Raw genomic sequence first — 17,565 nt, 5'->3', positions numbered from 1 at the left:
AGAGCTTGGCAGGGGCTTTTCCTTCCTCTCGGTGTTTCGACGGAAAGAAAATAACCTGGTATCTAGATTACGCTGTCGCGGTAGTTCGTCACGTGGACATTTATTCTAGTGATGGCAACCAACAACAACAAGAAAAAAGAATAGAAGCTAGTTTTATTCCGTGGTGCGCCTGCCAAATCAATAAAGTTGCTCTGAAGTCAAAACGCGCGTATTGTAAAAAGAGAGAAGATACTACTCTATCTTCTGCATTCGAACACCTTCGTATATTTACAGAGTCAGTCGCTTGTTAATTTTTCTCGGAGCAAGCACAACTAGTACCCACTATTATCTTTTAAGATAAGCATGCCAGGATTTATTCTAGGACGCCACGTGGCAGCCACGTGCCTATAAAACTGCGATTTCAGCGATAACGTGCCAGTTTGCCAACTAATAAATTATCAGATAAAGAGTTCGCCACGGAACACTCTCGCTTACTAGGGTAAAAAACCGGACGACGGAAATCTTTCCGCTCTTGATTAAGATGGACGCTAAGGGACCGCAGAGATTATGAAACGTTAGAAAGACGCTTGTCGTGAAGCAAACCTAAAGGGCGTTAAGACACAAAGGTGTCAAAACAGAGAACCTTCCAGCTCCCTACATTTTCCGGTAGCGTGGTGTCAAACGACGGTTAACTATAATCTGTTGCAGGTTAAAGGGACAATGAAGGCGATTTTAATCATTTTTTTTAAACGGTGTTTTTAGGCTTCTTGGGAACCTGGCATACTGCCCAATTTTTTATAGCCATTTGTGACGCGTATTTCTGTACCCACGAAAGAACTGAAGAAACCGAAACTGAACTATCTGCGTTTCTTTTGGGCCTCCGAAAACGGAGGTGACGTAGGGAGTGACGTCACATGTGAATTGTCGGTACCGGCAGCATTTAGGGCGTCGAGACTCTGGTTACCGCGGTGGGTTATAGCAGCGCGGTGGCGCGGTCATTTCGTCGGACCAACATGGACGGCAATGCCGCTCTCGCGAGATAATTCGGGCTCCCGTTCAGTGACCTGTCACCAACAGAACGGGAGATGCTCCTAAGGACACAGAACTCTGGAATGCCTCTTTACGAGGACGCCCCAGAATAGCCGCCGACCCAGAGTGATTCGCCTCACACCTACGCCCAGACTCCGGCTAACCTGAAGGTTCTGTTCAAAGTCTCCTGACCGAAAACGTAGCGAACAAATTCTAACGCCATCGCCGAGACCTCTGCGCAAAACAACGCTGTTCAACCAGAGACTTCGCAATGCTTCATTTCATCGCTTGGGAGTAGGTGAAAACTAGCGTCGCCCGAACGATCACGGGTCTTCAGTCGACCGTTTGAACATCCTTCAACTGCGCACAAATTTGGCATGACTACCGCTTTGCAGAATCCCTCGAGTGCCGTGTTCCTAAAGTAAACACGGCACCGACATCTGAACCCAGAACCAAAAAACTCCCGCGTGCTCCGCGCTGTGTTCTTTATTTTATATATTTTGTTTGCCCATAGTTGCTCGTTGCCCGTTTCGCGTGCAGTGTAGCAAAGAGAAAAATAATTATGATGTTTTGTTTACGGTTTAGTTATCATTTTCGGTTCGATTTATATATAGTTTTCGTGGTTATTCAAGTGGAATTAGAACAGTGTTCATAAAAACCACGAACCAAAGCGTGACCGAGGGCACGTTTCTCGTTTCGACCAATCGCTGACACGTCTCTTGTGACGTGACGCTTCCAGGCCCCGCAGGGTCACGTGACCTCCACTTCTGCTGGTTTCTCCCGCAACACTCGGGGCGTCGCCTCGATCGATCCCGGTACGATTATTACCGCGACTGTTTAATTGATTTGCGCGGCACACAAGCGCCGGTTTCGGCTGAAATTTGGGCATCGTGGCCTGAGGCGTGCCGGGAACCCAGTTCAATCGCCAAAAAAATATCCGAAATTGCCTTCATTGTCCCTTTAAAGGGGCCCTGCAAGGACTTTTTTACTGGTTTTTAATTTGCACCAAACCTGAGCGCACTGCACGTAGTCTATTTAAAGAAACTTTTTTTTCTCGAATTTCGCTTTATTTTTGAAAGTTATAAGCAAATTAAAATTACAAAAACAAGCAAAAAATAGCCCCCTTCATGACGTCCTTGGTCGCTTGAGTGGCCGTGAACTAGAGGAGGGGTAGTGAGCTCAGCAAGCGGTCACGGCTGCCGCACTCCGTGTCGACGGCTCGAGAGGGCGCCACTAAAGCATGTTCTGTACAGGCTGTATGCAGCGGGCAGCCAGGGCGGCTCGCATTGCATTTGCTGCGCGACTAATCACTAATTCGGCATAACACTTCATTGGCCACAAACGACAGCAAACACGGGGTAAAGATCAGTTCAGAACGGGAGCCACTTCGCGCTGCCATGCCGCCAAAGGGCCAAACCGCAAGCCGAAGCTGCTGCTCGCCGAAGGCCTTCGGAACGCTCGGAACCGGTCGGATTCTCGACTGAAGCGCCGCCGCGTACATCTGGGACTTTTCAACGCTCTCCGCTCGTCGGTGCCTGATCCCACTACACCTTTTCTAGTATGCGCCGCCTTTTCCACCGCTTGGTGGCGGGTATGTCGACGGGTCATTTCTTGTTTCCGGACTTCATAAACTGCGTTTGTTTCTTTTCTGATCTAATATACTGAACAAAAACTACTTTTATAAATAATTGAAACGGTTCCCGACACTTATATTTTGTATTTCGACTAAAAAGAAGCTTTTAGCGGCTCTTACCAGCAGTGAGCCCAGGACCATAGAGTTATTATAATGTACGCTAGAGGTTCAACTGGCGCTAGTGTCTATGCGACTTCCGGGAGGCAAATTGAAGCAGACAGCAACCAGTCTACTTTTGCGGTGCTCCTGGGTGCTCCTGTGCATTCCTATGGGAAAACGCGCGTGCATTTTGTCTCTTCGCCGGAAAATAACATGAATAACTTTTATTATTTCGGTTGTACCGGATAGTATGTACATTTATTAATATTTTAAAAATGTAATTGCTTTAATTACAGCATTTTTCTTTACCACTGAACGATGTTAAGCTTCGCTATATTTCAGGCCCAAACCTATGTTTCATGGCAGGTATGTAAAAACAAGCGACGATTCTAAGCAAACTAACGATCGAAAAGAATGTAGAGTGTGTTCAAGGTTCGCTAGCAATGCGGTGGCGCTTATATATTGCTAATACGCCCGTACGGTCACTCTATGAAAATGACTCCGTCGTGCATCTTTACGACGGTTAAAAAACATTCGAATGTAAGAAATAAAAGTACGTGGACTACGAAAGGTGTGCCGTTTTATTATTTCCTATGCCGGGCAGTTTTTATCGGGCACCTGTTCTCCGACGTTTCCCAATTTGCAAATATTTAGAGCGTGCGGTTGATGATTTGAACCCAGAACATGCATCTTTGCACATATTCATGAGCAGAAAGAATAAAGCAGTACTTATTTATTGCAAATCGGACTATAATACGTGGCTTTCAATTTATTTTGATCGCCTGCATGCACAAGGAGTTACTTATCCAGTGTTGCTGCGTAGTTCTTGCCGTCTTTCTTGGTTTTCCACATGTACTTCGTTCATTGGGCACGTATATTCCCCATGGTGGAAAGCGCCGATGCCGTGTTCGCGCTAACAGTGTCCGACAGTGCACATAAATACACGTACGTAGCGGTTTTAGCACAGTTTTTCGTGCCACGAATTTCAAATAAAAACGCTGTAACTGACCAATTATTTCATCTGCGTGACTGAGAAATGTTCCAAGCTACCTAGTACGTACGAATAATTCGTGATATTTTCTGTTATAATCGAGCGCAGAGAGAAAATGCACTCGCTTTTTCCCATAGAAATGCATTACTGGAAGTCAATTTCAGACTGGTTGCTGTCTGCTTCAATTTGCAACAGCACACTAGCGCCACTTGAACCTCTAGCGTACATTATAATAACTCTATGCCCAGGACCAAAGACGCCACAATTCGCGCGCTTTTCGCACCGCGGGTCACCCCCGAAGGTGGAGGAAGTTTCCGCGTCGTCCGGTTAAATTATGACGGACTGATATTTAGTTACTCTCTCCGTGCCAGCTGGCTTGCCCGAACCCCAAGAGACGTGGAAACCGCAAAAAAAAGGTAGACGCTTAAATATGATTGCAGGACCCCTTTAAGACCAGCAGGACAGGCTCCTGCCACAAAGCCCCCCACTCTTTCCACTTTAGCAGAGGAAACGCTGGAGAGGAGGTGAGTGGAGAGGAGGAAACAACCAATTATGGCCAGCAGAGAGCTTTCTGGGAGAGGCATCTCCTTCTTTTCTTAATCAGCAACAGACTATAAGAAGTTTTCTTGCTCGTATTTTTCCGGCTGATTTCTGGCGTATTGATAAAGGTAATAGTATAGTAGCACTTCATAGTATTTCAGGGCCACCTTTTGTATGGACGGTTTTGAATCGCAACACAATTTTCGAGCAGTACTAGAAGCGACAGTCCGTTAAATGCAATGAAGTTGTGATAGCACTTGATTGGGTTTTTGACGAGCAGTACCTTCTGTCGAATTTTCGCGTATATATTCCCCCACTAAATTTAGCGGGGGTATGGCGACGTACCATTACGGGACATATTGGCGTCACATAAAACCATGTCGTCACGCGGCAATGACGTCACATGCACGTCACACACTGTCACGTGACTCCACCTCTTAAAACTGAGACGTCAATTTTCACGCTAAATTTAGCGAGAAAAGAATGTCACGTGACAGTGTGACGTCGTGCTGCCAGACCGTAGGCCAGAACCAACACGAGGGAAAAAAAAAAAAGGCTCGCGGATCGTTTTCGTATAAAGAAGTCATTTTAGGGTGTCCGAAGCGAACACAGTGCCGTTTGCATGATTAATGAGCAGTTCGACTTTAGGCTTAACCACTCGTCAAGTTTGTCAAGCAACCAACACCGGCGCGAACAAACATGGTCTGTAAAGGGTTCTTTTACAAAACTATCGCCTTAAAAATAGACGAAAAAAAAAAAACTCTAGGCAAATGGAACACTCTGATCATGACTAAGCGTGCAGAGCAGACCACTTGAAGGGTAGAAGAAGCGCAAACATGTATATTGCCTCGCGCCTATACTAACAACAGTTGGTAGGGAACAGAAAGGCAAAAACCTCTGTGCGCTAACCTTAAAAGTTTGTCACAACCACAAACGCCGAAGAAAGTTTCACCTAAGCAAATCAGTGAAAGAAAGCCTTAGCTCCTTGAACGCCGAGTTCAGATGCCGTCCGTTGGCAGGGCTACGACGACTGGTGCAATGAAGAACGCCTTGAGATCAGAGCGTCCGTAACGCTGCTTTCACGAGGACATGTATATGCGGAAATCAAGTAAGTGCCAGACATCAAATGAAATCAATTGACGAGGGGAAAGGGAGGGGGGGGGGGGGGGTTAAGGCACGTCGGCTATCGTCCTTGCTAGAGTCACTAAACAGGCAGCGTATATCGATATTTACTTAGACGAGTGTCTCGTGGGCGCCGCCATTTTTTCGCCTAGTGCCAAGTGGGCAAGATCAACGTATAGTTGCGACTGGAGAGTACGACGTCTTAGACTTTGGAAATGGTGTCGGAAGCTTGGGCGATATTGCTTTGCTCCACTGCGGCCTTTTTTTAACGTATCTGGTAGACAAAAAACCATTTCCCGCGATTTCAAATAAAATAGTCTAGCAAAAATCATTTTAAGCACCAAGATGGCCGGGGTGCGTATTGTGAGACCCCCCACGGCAAAGCCCCGCGAGAGAGAAAAGAAGGAGGGAGAGGAGGAAAGGGAGGAGAGAAGAGTACCGCGATTGGCTGGCGCAGTCACGTGGTACGCGCGCGCTACGGGCTGTTCTAAGCTGCGTGCAGCCCCCCTCCCCCCCGCTACCGCCGACGCGAGCAGACGCCCTGCCGTTTTGTTTTGGAGCGCTCCACGCCCCAGTCGAAAAAGTGCATTGGTGCAGTCCTAGATATTGGAAGGTATCGTTAGTGTGAAACTGGATAACATACGCGCACAGGTCTTAATGCTGACTGGGCAGCTACGCTACGGCCGTTTTATGCTTTCTGCCGTAACGTTCGCGTACTCCAGGGCGGAAGGGTGTGTTTAGGCCTAAGGACCCGTGACCGCTGCCAGCGTTCCGAAGTCATTTACGGCCTGGAAATAAACCCAGCTCGTTTGGCTTTCGCTAAAACGTCCAGTGTAGCTAATGTTTTATTTCATTCGAACGACGCGCCGCTGCGGTGTTGTGTAGTCTGCCCTACAGCGATGCCCAACTCGCCGCTTGGCAGCATTATTCACGGTTGTAACATCATTCGCCCGTTGCTGGCCTCAACAGGAATCGCGCCAGGTACGTATGAGACGCCAACGGAGCACAAGCGGTGACCTGGACCGCGAGTGCACGTCTGAATTGTGCTTTGCATATACACTGTCACGCCTCTGCAAGAATCAATCGCGCTCCCCGCAGCTAGTCGAAATGGAGAAGTGCATTGTCAAGCCTGTAACCCTGCGGCGAAATTGATCTATACCCGATGTCAGCTTTTTTGTGCTCCACTGGACACGGTACTAAAGCGTGAACGCAGCTGCTTCGACCAGTGCTTTTTTTTTGCGCGATCACTCGAGGGGCTGAAGCATGTCCGCGGGCAGCGTGCACGCACTCGTACACCCACAGTGGAGTGACGCGAAGTGACGTAGCGATTGTTACAAATTAAGCGAAGGAAGCGGGCAGTGAGAAAATATTCCACAAGCCGACTAGCCATCTACTGTCATCGTCCTCACCTGCAGCGACGACTGGGCACGTGTGTGAACGAATTGGTTGATGTCAAGGGTCGTCCTCGCTGTGCTTACCAATTAGTCTCTGCAATGTGACATGCCCTACAGCAGGTGTCAGATTGCCCACTGTTATGCGTACGCATGCTGCAGACAGCAGGTGTCAGATTTGTCCTAGCTATGCTCACCTCAGAATATCTTCAAAGGATTGTATTCACACATGTCCGCAAGCCTCGGATAGTTTTGCCCGAGTGACTTGGAGCCTGTGCTCGACACAGGGGGGCTATGTTGCACGTTTTGGACTCCCAGAAGACTAGGGAGAAGGAAGTGACGTAGGTGTGAATGAACGTGTCTTGGCAACTTCTGCAGATACTGTCATCAGCGACTACACCAATCAACATCCAGCGAGCATTGTTGACGTCACTTCCTTCTCCCTAGTCTCCTGGGAGTCCAAAACGTGCAACATAGCCCCCCGGTGCGAGGGCTGGCTTTGCCTGCCTGACCTCCATCTTTCTTTGCGACTACAAAAAGCTGGCCAAACTGGCACCTGGCATTGGTGAATAGGTAGTCTAGACATAAAGGGAAACCGAGCCAGCGTGAACTTTGCTTCAGCAACAGGGTTTCAAAATGCAGCCGCAAAAAGATGCACTACATGTTGGGCACATTGCCATTGACGTTTCTGTTTCCAGCAGCTACAAAAATAAGCACTCTCATCTCAGTTTGTCCTCTTTTCCAAACTTGGTGATGTTAACCACTTGCGAGGTTCCATCAACCCAAATTTCCACTACGGAATACTGACACTTCTCGCTGCATGACCTCCACTGGGCCATGTGCAGTCAAATCATGGAATGCCTAATTTTTCTGAAACCAGTAGGGAAAATATACGAGGCAAGACATTCTCAGATGATCAGCATGGTCGACTATATATGCAGCAGACCCGACAACAAAACTCCCTGCACACAACTTTAGAAATCCATCCATTTATTTCAGGCACATTGCACTTGCGAGCAGGCAAGCACGAAAGCAAGTTTACATCACGAGCACTGGCAGTGCAACACAAGGCGTGCAAATACACCCAACAAAAAATATGAAGCATAACGAAAAAATAATGGTTATCTCATTATTGAAGACGGCAATAGAAACAAGGTTGTCGTGATTCATGTATGTGCACTACACAGTAAACAGCGTCGTGACAACAGGAAGGGCACAAAAAGTGCATTAAAAACAAATCGCAATAAGGAAACCTTGCACTCTATGCAACCAAAAAAAAGAAGAAAGCCTAATTCCTACCAATAAAATCATACTATTTTAAAATAAAATAAAATACTATTTTCTATCAAAAGAACAGATGTGATGCGAATACACGAGTCTTGGTCAGTCATGTATCGGAGCCGCTTCTAGCATCTCCCTTTCCACTTCCTTTCCTACGCCTTGCCACTTGCACACCGTTCAATGCAGATGAACATCCATAAGCTTTGCAGTGCATTGGCAGGTGTGATCCATAACCACTGATAAGTGAGGCCGCACTGATTACCATGCCTCTTACCACAAACCAGCAACTTAACCTTTGGTCCCGAGCATTGCAGATATTGGAGAACTTGCAAAGGGTCGTAATGATGACAACCACACAGAATTTGGCTGCTACTCTTTTCAAGCTGTGCAATATTTTATGTACATAAGGCATGACTTCAATTTTTTTGTGATGTGTTTTGAGTACAGTATTATGGCTTTTAAGTTCTGAAAGGGACAGTGACACCCCCCAAAAATTGCTTTTATTTTTTGCCAGGCAATACATTATGGTGTCGGAAGACTACCCTATCAATATTTTGCGACAGCGTCACATATATTTTTTATAAAGTAAAAAAATGCAACTGCTTGAAACCGAAACTGGACTGGGGAAGAAGAAATATAGAGAAAGTTACCAAAAATCACATGGTTTCACAACTTTTTTTTTTTCATTCAACATAGTTGCAGCTTTTTACAAGCCACGAAAAATGGGCATCATATTTTTTGTCTATATTTAGCATCGGGTGTGTGTTTTCGATTACCCACGACTTTGATTATCTTTGGTGATTGTGTCTCAACCATAGAAATCGGCACGTGACCATGGAGAAGAGGGTGAGTGCGACTCAAACCGTCCAGTTTTCGAGCGGAAAGAAAACTAATTTCGAGCCGCAAATTGTGTTGTGTAGCCGCCGCATTTGTTCATTTAATGGAAAGAGTGTGATTTTATCAAGAGGGATTAGGCTTTTTTCTGTTTTGGTTGCGTAGAGTACAGGCAGTTTCCTTGTTCTGGTCTTTTTAATGCTCATTTTGCGCCCTTCCTGTTACATCATGACGCTGTATTTAGTGCACATACATGGATCACGACAATTGTTTCTATTGCCACCTTGAATCACGAAGATAACTTTGTTGTTGTTTATTTTTATTTTTTTTTCCGAATGGGCTGTGTTGTTATTCATCAAGATAGCTATGGCATTGTGCCACGTGTGTGTGCACTAGGTATGTTTGCTCGGCAGAATTTTTCAGTAAACCTTTTAGTTGCAAGTTAGCGCTCGTTTTGCGTTCTGCTTCTTCTGTGTCCCGTCTTTCTTGTGCTACTTGTCAGCGATCCGGAAAAACGTAATGCCGCGCTCCTTTCACTCCTTGCGCACCATCTCAGGACTCTGTGAACGAGAGTGTGACTCTTTTACTTTGGAGCAGCGTGCACAGAAAGTCGCTTTTTGCTGTCTAGTGGAAAGAGCGCAAGCTCGTTGACTCCCGGAGCCGCTACTGAGCGCATCTAATCATCATCTGCACTGGGGTTTTGCACCAAAAGTAGTATAGCCTCATTTCACTAGGGCAATAAACAATTGTTCCACTAGTGCAACAAAACAGCAGCCGTCCCACTAGTGCAACAAACAGCAACCAACGAAAACAAGCAAAAGAGTACACTGGATAGATTACCTGTTTGTCGGAGCTCACCAACCCATCTGGCGCACACGACGTAGAGCACACTGAATGCATATTTGTTTCTCTAGAGGGACCTAAGCTGGCAACAAGACTATGAAATAGACAAACAAGCAGTGTCGGATGACACGGCTTTCGTGTTTAACTCCCTGGGCGAAATGCACACTGACAAACGCAGTATCGGTAGAAGGAGTTGGTTTTCTTGAGTAAGGATTTTAAATCAACCACTTCTTTGTGTGTTGTTGACTCTTCGCGTGACCAGTGTGTTCACAACGCCATTTTACTCGCACCCCAAGGTATCTCTACCGCCAGTGTTTGCAGACATAATGGTATGAAAGATGAAGAGGATAAACCATAGCAAATGGGATCATTGTCACTTACAGGTCTGCAATGTTACTAGAACACTCAGTTGGGAAACTCGCCGTCGAAACTTGGGCCGCTGGGGTCCACCGAGACCGAGCTAAATACGACAACAGCGCCACTCTTTATCATTTGTCTGTACTGTGGTCACCTTGAGCTTTTAGAAAGCATGTTTTTGCATAAAAACAAACGGAAAAGACTCTTTTTGTATGAAATTTATTGGAGTTTAGTACCAAATGATGGGCGCGTGATGTTTTTAAAATCTTTAGGTTGCAGGGTTTTCAGCACAATTAATATTGTTTTTATACAACCATGCCTCACCGGTGCTTTCAGGTAGCGCGTCCCGACCTAGGTGCATTTTAACTTCGGTAGTAAGTCGCGGTGCGTTCGCTGGGGAGACGGGGGTGGCACCCCTGTAACCTCTTCTGCTGTATTTGTTTTGGCTCAGCAACGGCCGATTAAAGCCAAAATAGAAGTAACGTACAGTTCCTCCAGTGGCCGCTGCGGGAGAAATGGCGGCATTGTGTTCGTCATTAGCTCGGTTCTTGAGGACAGATCGGGGCCACTTTTTCAGATTAGTCTCTATGGCAGTTTTCCAACTGAGCGTTTTATGGCGAATTCCACTGGTCGTTTTGGAGTGCGCCGGGATCGACTTTTCTGGAGTGAGCCTATTTCACTGGGCGATCGAAATCGAGGCGACCCCGTTCGGATCGTGTGCTCCAGTCCGGATTTGGTCAACCGATCCCGGCGCGCTCCAAAACGCCCAGTGGAATTCGCCATTAGTAACGTTGCAGGTCTGGTTGTGGAAGGGTTGAGAGGCTAGTCATTTTTTGTGGCTTGTGACATAACTGGACACTGGAGTATCTACAAATGGAAGCTGACTGGAGTAATTGATCTCACGTTTCATTGTATGAATATTTAATATTAAAAAAAAAGTTTAATAGAGTATTAATAGTCTCATCGTGGTCCTCAGTACAAGTTAAGGGAAAATAAACTTATCGTCATATATGAGCCAGCCACAGTTCTGAGTGCGAAAATATTGTGCCCAAACCTCGCTGTCAGCGTTCTTTGGTGGGACTGCCGCTCTGCGATTGCGACAATAAAAAGTGAGATGGGCCTATTTTGTGCCTGTCAGGCAATTGACGTCCTTTTTATGTTACCTCTCTCTCTTGTGACAGCACGGCGCTATGAGGTTTTAAAATTAATACAACACGACAAACAAGGACTTGTTCGTCGTCAACCGTTGATCGGAGTTTGTGGTGATACGTCAATGTCTGAGGTGTCCAGGAAAAAATCGCTGTTGGGCGTTCCAGTAGTACGACACAATTAGAAACGACCAAGGACATACTGACTTTTGGTTTGCAGCTAATTAACATGTATAATTCCTGAGCAGAACGTAAGACTATGAAGGGGAATAACAGTGAATAACCTTAATAAAAACATCAGCGCGATATCCACCACAATGAAAAGCGATCAGACTGTACCAAAACTCCAGAAGGACAAAAAACAGGACCAGTACCTCTTTTTTTGTGTGTAGAGCATGTAGAAGTTAAAAGAGACGGACAACGCGAGAACGAACCCGAAGACTGTTTCAAGAGCACCGACTCCGAGCCAAGGAGGATTCTCCGAAGATAACGGCGCCATTTTGTCCATATGGTGGTGATGATGATGATGATGGTGGTGGTCGTGTGTGTCGTTAGCGTCGTATTTGCGTGTTCCAAAATGCACTCGATCTTACTCTAGTGTTAGGTGTTTTTTTTTACTTAGGCGTTCTAAAACCTGACCACGTCCCACCGTTACTAGACCCGCGTCCAACGTTTTTAATTGGTTTTTGTCAATTTGTGATGTCACGTGACACAACCCGCCAGAGCACTAGTGCGCCAGAGTAACTCGAATTCATTTGGAATACGGCCTTGGTTTCGTTGTTTCGTAACCATAGCGTAATTAATTATTTAAAAAAACTAAAACATTTAAATTTAATTACTAACACTGTTTACAAGCGTTTATTTGATTTTGAAATCTACTTAGGCGCCTTCCAATCCACAGAAAACTGCACGCACATCGACATTATCAATGGCGGCCGTCGACGGTTAAGCTGCAGCTGCGCTCCTCTTCTGCACTCTAAGGTTTGGAGTGTGTCTTCTACATATACGGTTTAATCGCCTAGTCGTAAAGTTTGCTCTGGGGAAGGTAAGAGTGGGTGCCCATTGTCCAGGCAGGTGTTTCCGCTTCTCGGGTGCTCGCGCAACGAAAGCAGTGGACGTAGCTTCATGTACGTACGTATGACACCTTCCCCAATAAAGCTCGCGTGCACGGACGCACACAATATTTTGTTTGAATTTCTAAAAAGCTTTGAACTCGCGCCAAGGGGTGGGGGATCATGGTAGCTAGCGTGAGCAACGCAAAAGGAAAAAGTCTCTTAGCGGAACCTTATATCCCTTTTTGAGGCTTCTACGAATTTCCTTTACAATTTTAGCGCTCTGCCTACTACAAGAAAAAAAAAAAAAAAGAAGAAGAGAGAAAGAGAAGACATCTGAACAGTTGAACAAATGAGCCAGTAAAGAAGAGTGTGACATAATTTTGTTGACATTAAGGGCTTCAAACTGGGAGAGGCAAGAGTTGATAGTACACTGAGTATACTGAGCACCTCTGCAGTTTTAAGCGTTAAACGTGTGGTGTAATGAACAACCTGACAGCACTTGAGCACCTGCTGTGCACCTGCAGCTCCCACATAGCTCGCAAGTGTCGCCATTGCTGGGTACTGACAGATTGTTCCAGTTAGTGGTTTCTTCAAACTACAACTTATGTGGTGTGAAGCTGACACGACGAACCGAACGCTCGCGGCGCATAAAATATTGGCATGGCTGAGAATGACGTCACATGCAAGCTGTGTACCGTAACCACAGAAACATCCCAGGTACAGTCAGCATCAAAATGAGGTGGAGCGACGACCAGATTCAGCTTACCCCTGACGGGATAAGCCGTGTAGAGCAAGACTGGAACAGGCTGCTGTGATTTTATGCAAGGGGGAGGTTAATGGTAATGATAAGCTGTGCATTTAGCCAACAACAACTGATTGTAAACAAAGAAAACATGACAGGCGTGATGATGCATCAAAACCAACAGCTGGCCCTGCAACGAGTTCTCCCAACCTTGGAGCCTCGCCCATGCATGAAATCTCGGTGGTCCGTTCCAGCCTCGCCCTCAGTGCTATCGCGACAGTGGCACCACATGTGAGATTTTTGCCACTCCGGCCGGTGTGGCGACAAGCCAGCTCATTTTGATGCCGCCTGTACAAGAGCGAATCCAGCCAACGTGTTGAAAGCCCATCGAACAAGCTGACCTAGCAGAGACGATTGTTGCACCTTTAGCAACAAATACAAAAATCGCACAACCAAATATGCTTACTCTTTGGCCTCCCGTCAGCGGGAGGATGGTAGGACTCTTTGCTAAAAAATCACACTTCATTAATGTTACGCCCTCGCTAGCCCACACAAAAGCTGGTTACATTTTGAACAACATATTACTCTGATCATATCCAACAAAACTGATGTACACTGACTATTTACACCTCCACCCGCCCGCTAAATTTACCAGCCGTGTTTATTGTTTTTATCATGCCCTAGACTTGGAAGCAAGCCCTATAACACCTTCCATGTTAAGACCCGAAATCACACCATGTGTGTGCTTACGCTAACTTCCTACCAGTCCAGACGAAAGATAGTTGCACTCTTAAAGGGGCCCTGCAAGGACTTTTTTTACTGGTTTTTAATTTGCACCGAACCTGAGTGCATTGAACGTAGTAACTCGAATTTCGCTTTATTTTAGAAGTTATAGGCAAATTAAAATTACAAAAACAAGCAAAAACTAACCTCCTTCATGACGTCCTTGGTCGCTTGAGTGGCCGTGAACTAGAGAAGGGGTAGCGAGCTCATCGAGCGCTCACGGCTGCCGCACTCCGTTTTGACGGCTCAAGAGGACGCCACTAAAGCATGTTCTGGATATGAAGCGGGCAGCCAGGGTGGCTCGCAATACATGTGCTGCGCAATTAAACACTAATTCGGCATGACATTTCATTGGCCACAAACGACAGCAAACATACGGTAAAGATCAGTTCAGAACAAGAGCCACTTCGCGCTGCCATACCGCGCAATGGCCAAACCGCAAGCGAAACCTGCTTCGAAGGCCTTCAGAACGCTCGGAACCGGTTGTATCCTCGAGCCGGTATACAACCACAGCGCCGCCGCGTACATCCGGGACCTTTGTAACTCACTGCTCGTTCGTGTTTCATCCCACTACCCTTTTCTAGTATGCGCAGCCTTTTCCACTGCTTGGTGGCGGGTATGTCGACGGGTCATTGCTTGTTTCCGTACTTTATAAACTGCATTTGTTTCTTTTCTGATCTAAAATACTGAACAAAAGCTACTTTCATAAGTGATTGAAACAGTTGCCAAGATTGGGAAACCACAAAAAAGGTAGATGCTTAAATATGATTGCCGGGCCCCTTTAACAAACCACAAACTCTTACAATAGGTGAAGAATTCATTAGATGCCTCTGCCACAAGTGTTATGCACAGGCTTAAAGTCGCTGGTGCAAAAATGATTTCATACAGATGCCCCTGTGCATTGTCTGTTTCATGACATTGGCTGAGGTGGGGGGAGGGGGCATACCATTTTGGATGGTAAGAGCGACAACCTCTTCTGTCACCCCACACAAACCCTTGCGAAGGAAAGCAGCTAGCGCTATGACTTTGCTGCATAACTTGAGGCAGGGGCTTGTAGAGAAGCAGAGAGTGAAGTGTCTTCCAATACCAGCTACGACACCACCGTAAAACACTGATAAGAAACTACAGCAAACAAAACCACATATAGGCATGACTTGCCAACATAAACCCGTGTACCGTAAAATCCTGAGCAAACGCCCACTCAAAATTTCTAGACATTTCCTCAGAATTTAGGGATGGGTGCTTCATAGGTCATCAATATGCAAAAAAATATGTGTCCAACATATGGAAGGTTACTTAAAGAAGGGGATGGACAACAATGACTTCCAATAGACAATATGCGAAATTGTTTGAACGCCTGGCAACACTCTGTGCGCTGCCATCTTTGTTGCGTCGAGATTTCTCTGCTGTTTGTCACTTTCATAGCGTTGTCGGTAGCAATTGAGGCCTACTGCTCATTCTCATCGCTCCTCATTCACACCTGCGAGCTAATGGTTAGTATTGTTTGACGCCTTTCTTGCGCATGTACATGCTTATTGCCACACCGGTCGCTGGTTTCTCGCCGCAACCAACATGGCGGACATACACTTCAGCTTGAAATTTGGCTTTGAGTGCCGGCAAAGGCGCGGGCACGGGCTTGGGCTTCTGGTTTTCGAAAGCGCTTTCTCTGCGCGAATGTTTGTGCGAGTAAAGGATTTTTCAGAACTACGCTTTTGCACCCTGGCCTTTGCCAGCACCGAAACCAACTAGTGAGACAGAGCATGCTCTTCGGCGCCTCACTAGATGGCACTATGCATTTCGCATATTGTCTATTGGCAAATGCATTTACTGACCCGAAGTTCACATATATAGGTGAAGGAGGGAAAAGGGGAAAGTGAAAGCTGCCACAGTGATAAGAGAAAAAAAAGTAATGTTTCACCCTCACCTCTTTTTCCTTCTCCTATATATGGTAACTTCAGGCCAATAAATGTTGTTGCAAGTTAGAAGTCATTGTTGTTGTCTGTCCCCTTCTCTGTGTTACCTTCCTCATGTTGGATACTGTTATCAAATCGCTTATTTTGTACTTAAAGGGGCCCTGCAATCATATTTAAGCGTCTACCTTTTTTGCGGTTTCTAAGTCTCTTGGAGTTCGGGCAAGCCAGCGGGCACGGGGAGAGTAACTAAATATCAGTGCGCCATATTTTAACCGGACGACGCGGAAACCTCCTTCGCCGACGGGAGCGACCCACAGTACCGAAAGCGCGCAAAATGTGACGTCTTTGGTCCTGGGCTTACTACTGGTCAGAGCCGCTAAAAGCTTCTTTTTAGTCGAAATACAAAGTGGCGCAAACCGTTTTAATTATTTATAAAAATAGTTTTTGTTCAGTATTTTAGGTCAGAAAAGAAACGAATGCAGTTTATAAAGTACGGAAACAAGAAATGACCTGTTGACATACCCACCACCAAGCAGTGGCACCGACACGGAAAGGTCCCGGATGTACGAGGCGGCGCTGCGGTCGTATGGACAGGAGGATCCGACCGGCTCTGAGCGTTTCGAAGGCCTTCGGCGAGAAGCTCTGTCTTGCGGTTTGGCTGTTTGGCGGTATTGCAGTGCGAAGTGGCTCCCATTCTGAACTGATCCTTACCCCATGTTGCTGTCATTTGTAGCCAATGAAGTGTCATGCCGAATTAGTGTTTAATCACGCAGCAAATGCAATGAGAGCCGCTCTGGCTGCCTGCTGCGTACAACCTATTCAGAACGTGCTTTAGTGGCGCCCTCGCGCTGTCGACACGGAGTGCGGCAGCCGTGAGCGCTCGCCGAGCTCACTACCCCTCCTCTAGTTCACGGCCACTCAAGCAGCCAAGGACATCATGAGGAACGTTATTGTTTGCTTGTTTTTGTCATTTTAATTTTCCTATAACTATTAAAATAAAGTGCATTTTGATAAAAATAAAGTTTAACTAAGTTACTACATTCAGTGTGCTCAGGTTTGGTGCAAATTAAAAACCAGTAAAAAAGTCCTTGCAGGGCCCCTTTAACTTTGTACAAAAATATCCTTAGCCTATTTTGCAAATGTTGCAAAAAGTGGGGGTGGGGGGTTATTGTTGCATGGGCAGATTCTTAATATTTCACGGTAGGTAAAGAGAAAAAAAAAAGTGTCTGTGAGAAGTTGAGGCAGCTATGGTCGGAGGTGACAACAGTGTTCTTGCCAATCTCCTGTTTAGTGTCCGGTTCCGTGGTACTTGACGTGAGGCACCCACTCTTGATGCGGAAGTGCAGGGCATGTACCTGCTTGCTCCTCTTGGTGCCGGAGCCTTTGGAAGGGCTGCCGGCGGACACTGGACCTGCGCCTCTAGTGATGTCCGGTCGACACCTGGCGATCTCTGTGGGCTGCACCTTGATGCATCGCCCGTGCTTCCTGGCACTGCTGTAGGCCGCTTCCAAACCAGGTGCAAAGGAATCGCCTGCAGCTCCTTGTGCGCTTCATTTCTAACAGCACCTGCTCCAGGCAATGGCACCGCCACTGTTCCTATTGAATCTGCTGCAGTACGTCAGCAGCATCCTTTGAAAGAAAGTATCATGGTGTATCTTTTACTAACAACCCGTTCAGGACCAGCTAATATTCATCCTTTCTTTGTTCCTCATGTGTCACTACTTTCCTCTCCTTGCAAAGTTCCATCCTCTTTTTCAACTACTGCCTGTTAAAGAGACTGTAACAGATATGTAGATAGATAATTGACAGTTGCCAAGGTGCTGCA

This window comes from Ixodes scapularis, unplaced genomic scaffold (assembly GCF_016920785.2).
Source record: "Ixodes scapularis isolate PalLabHiFi unplaced genomic scaffold, ASM1692078v2 PGA_scaffold4__175_contigs__length_147842914, whole genome shotgun sequence".
Lineage (NCBI taxonomy): Eukaryota > Metazoa > Arthropoda > Arachnida > Ixodida > Ixodidae > Ixodes > Ixodes scapularis.
This window is presented reverse-complemented; position numbering follows the sequence as displayed.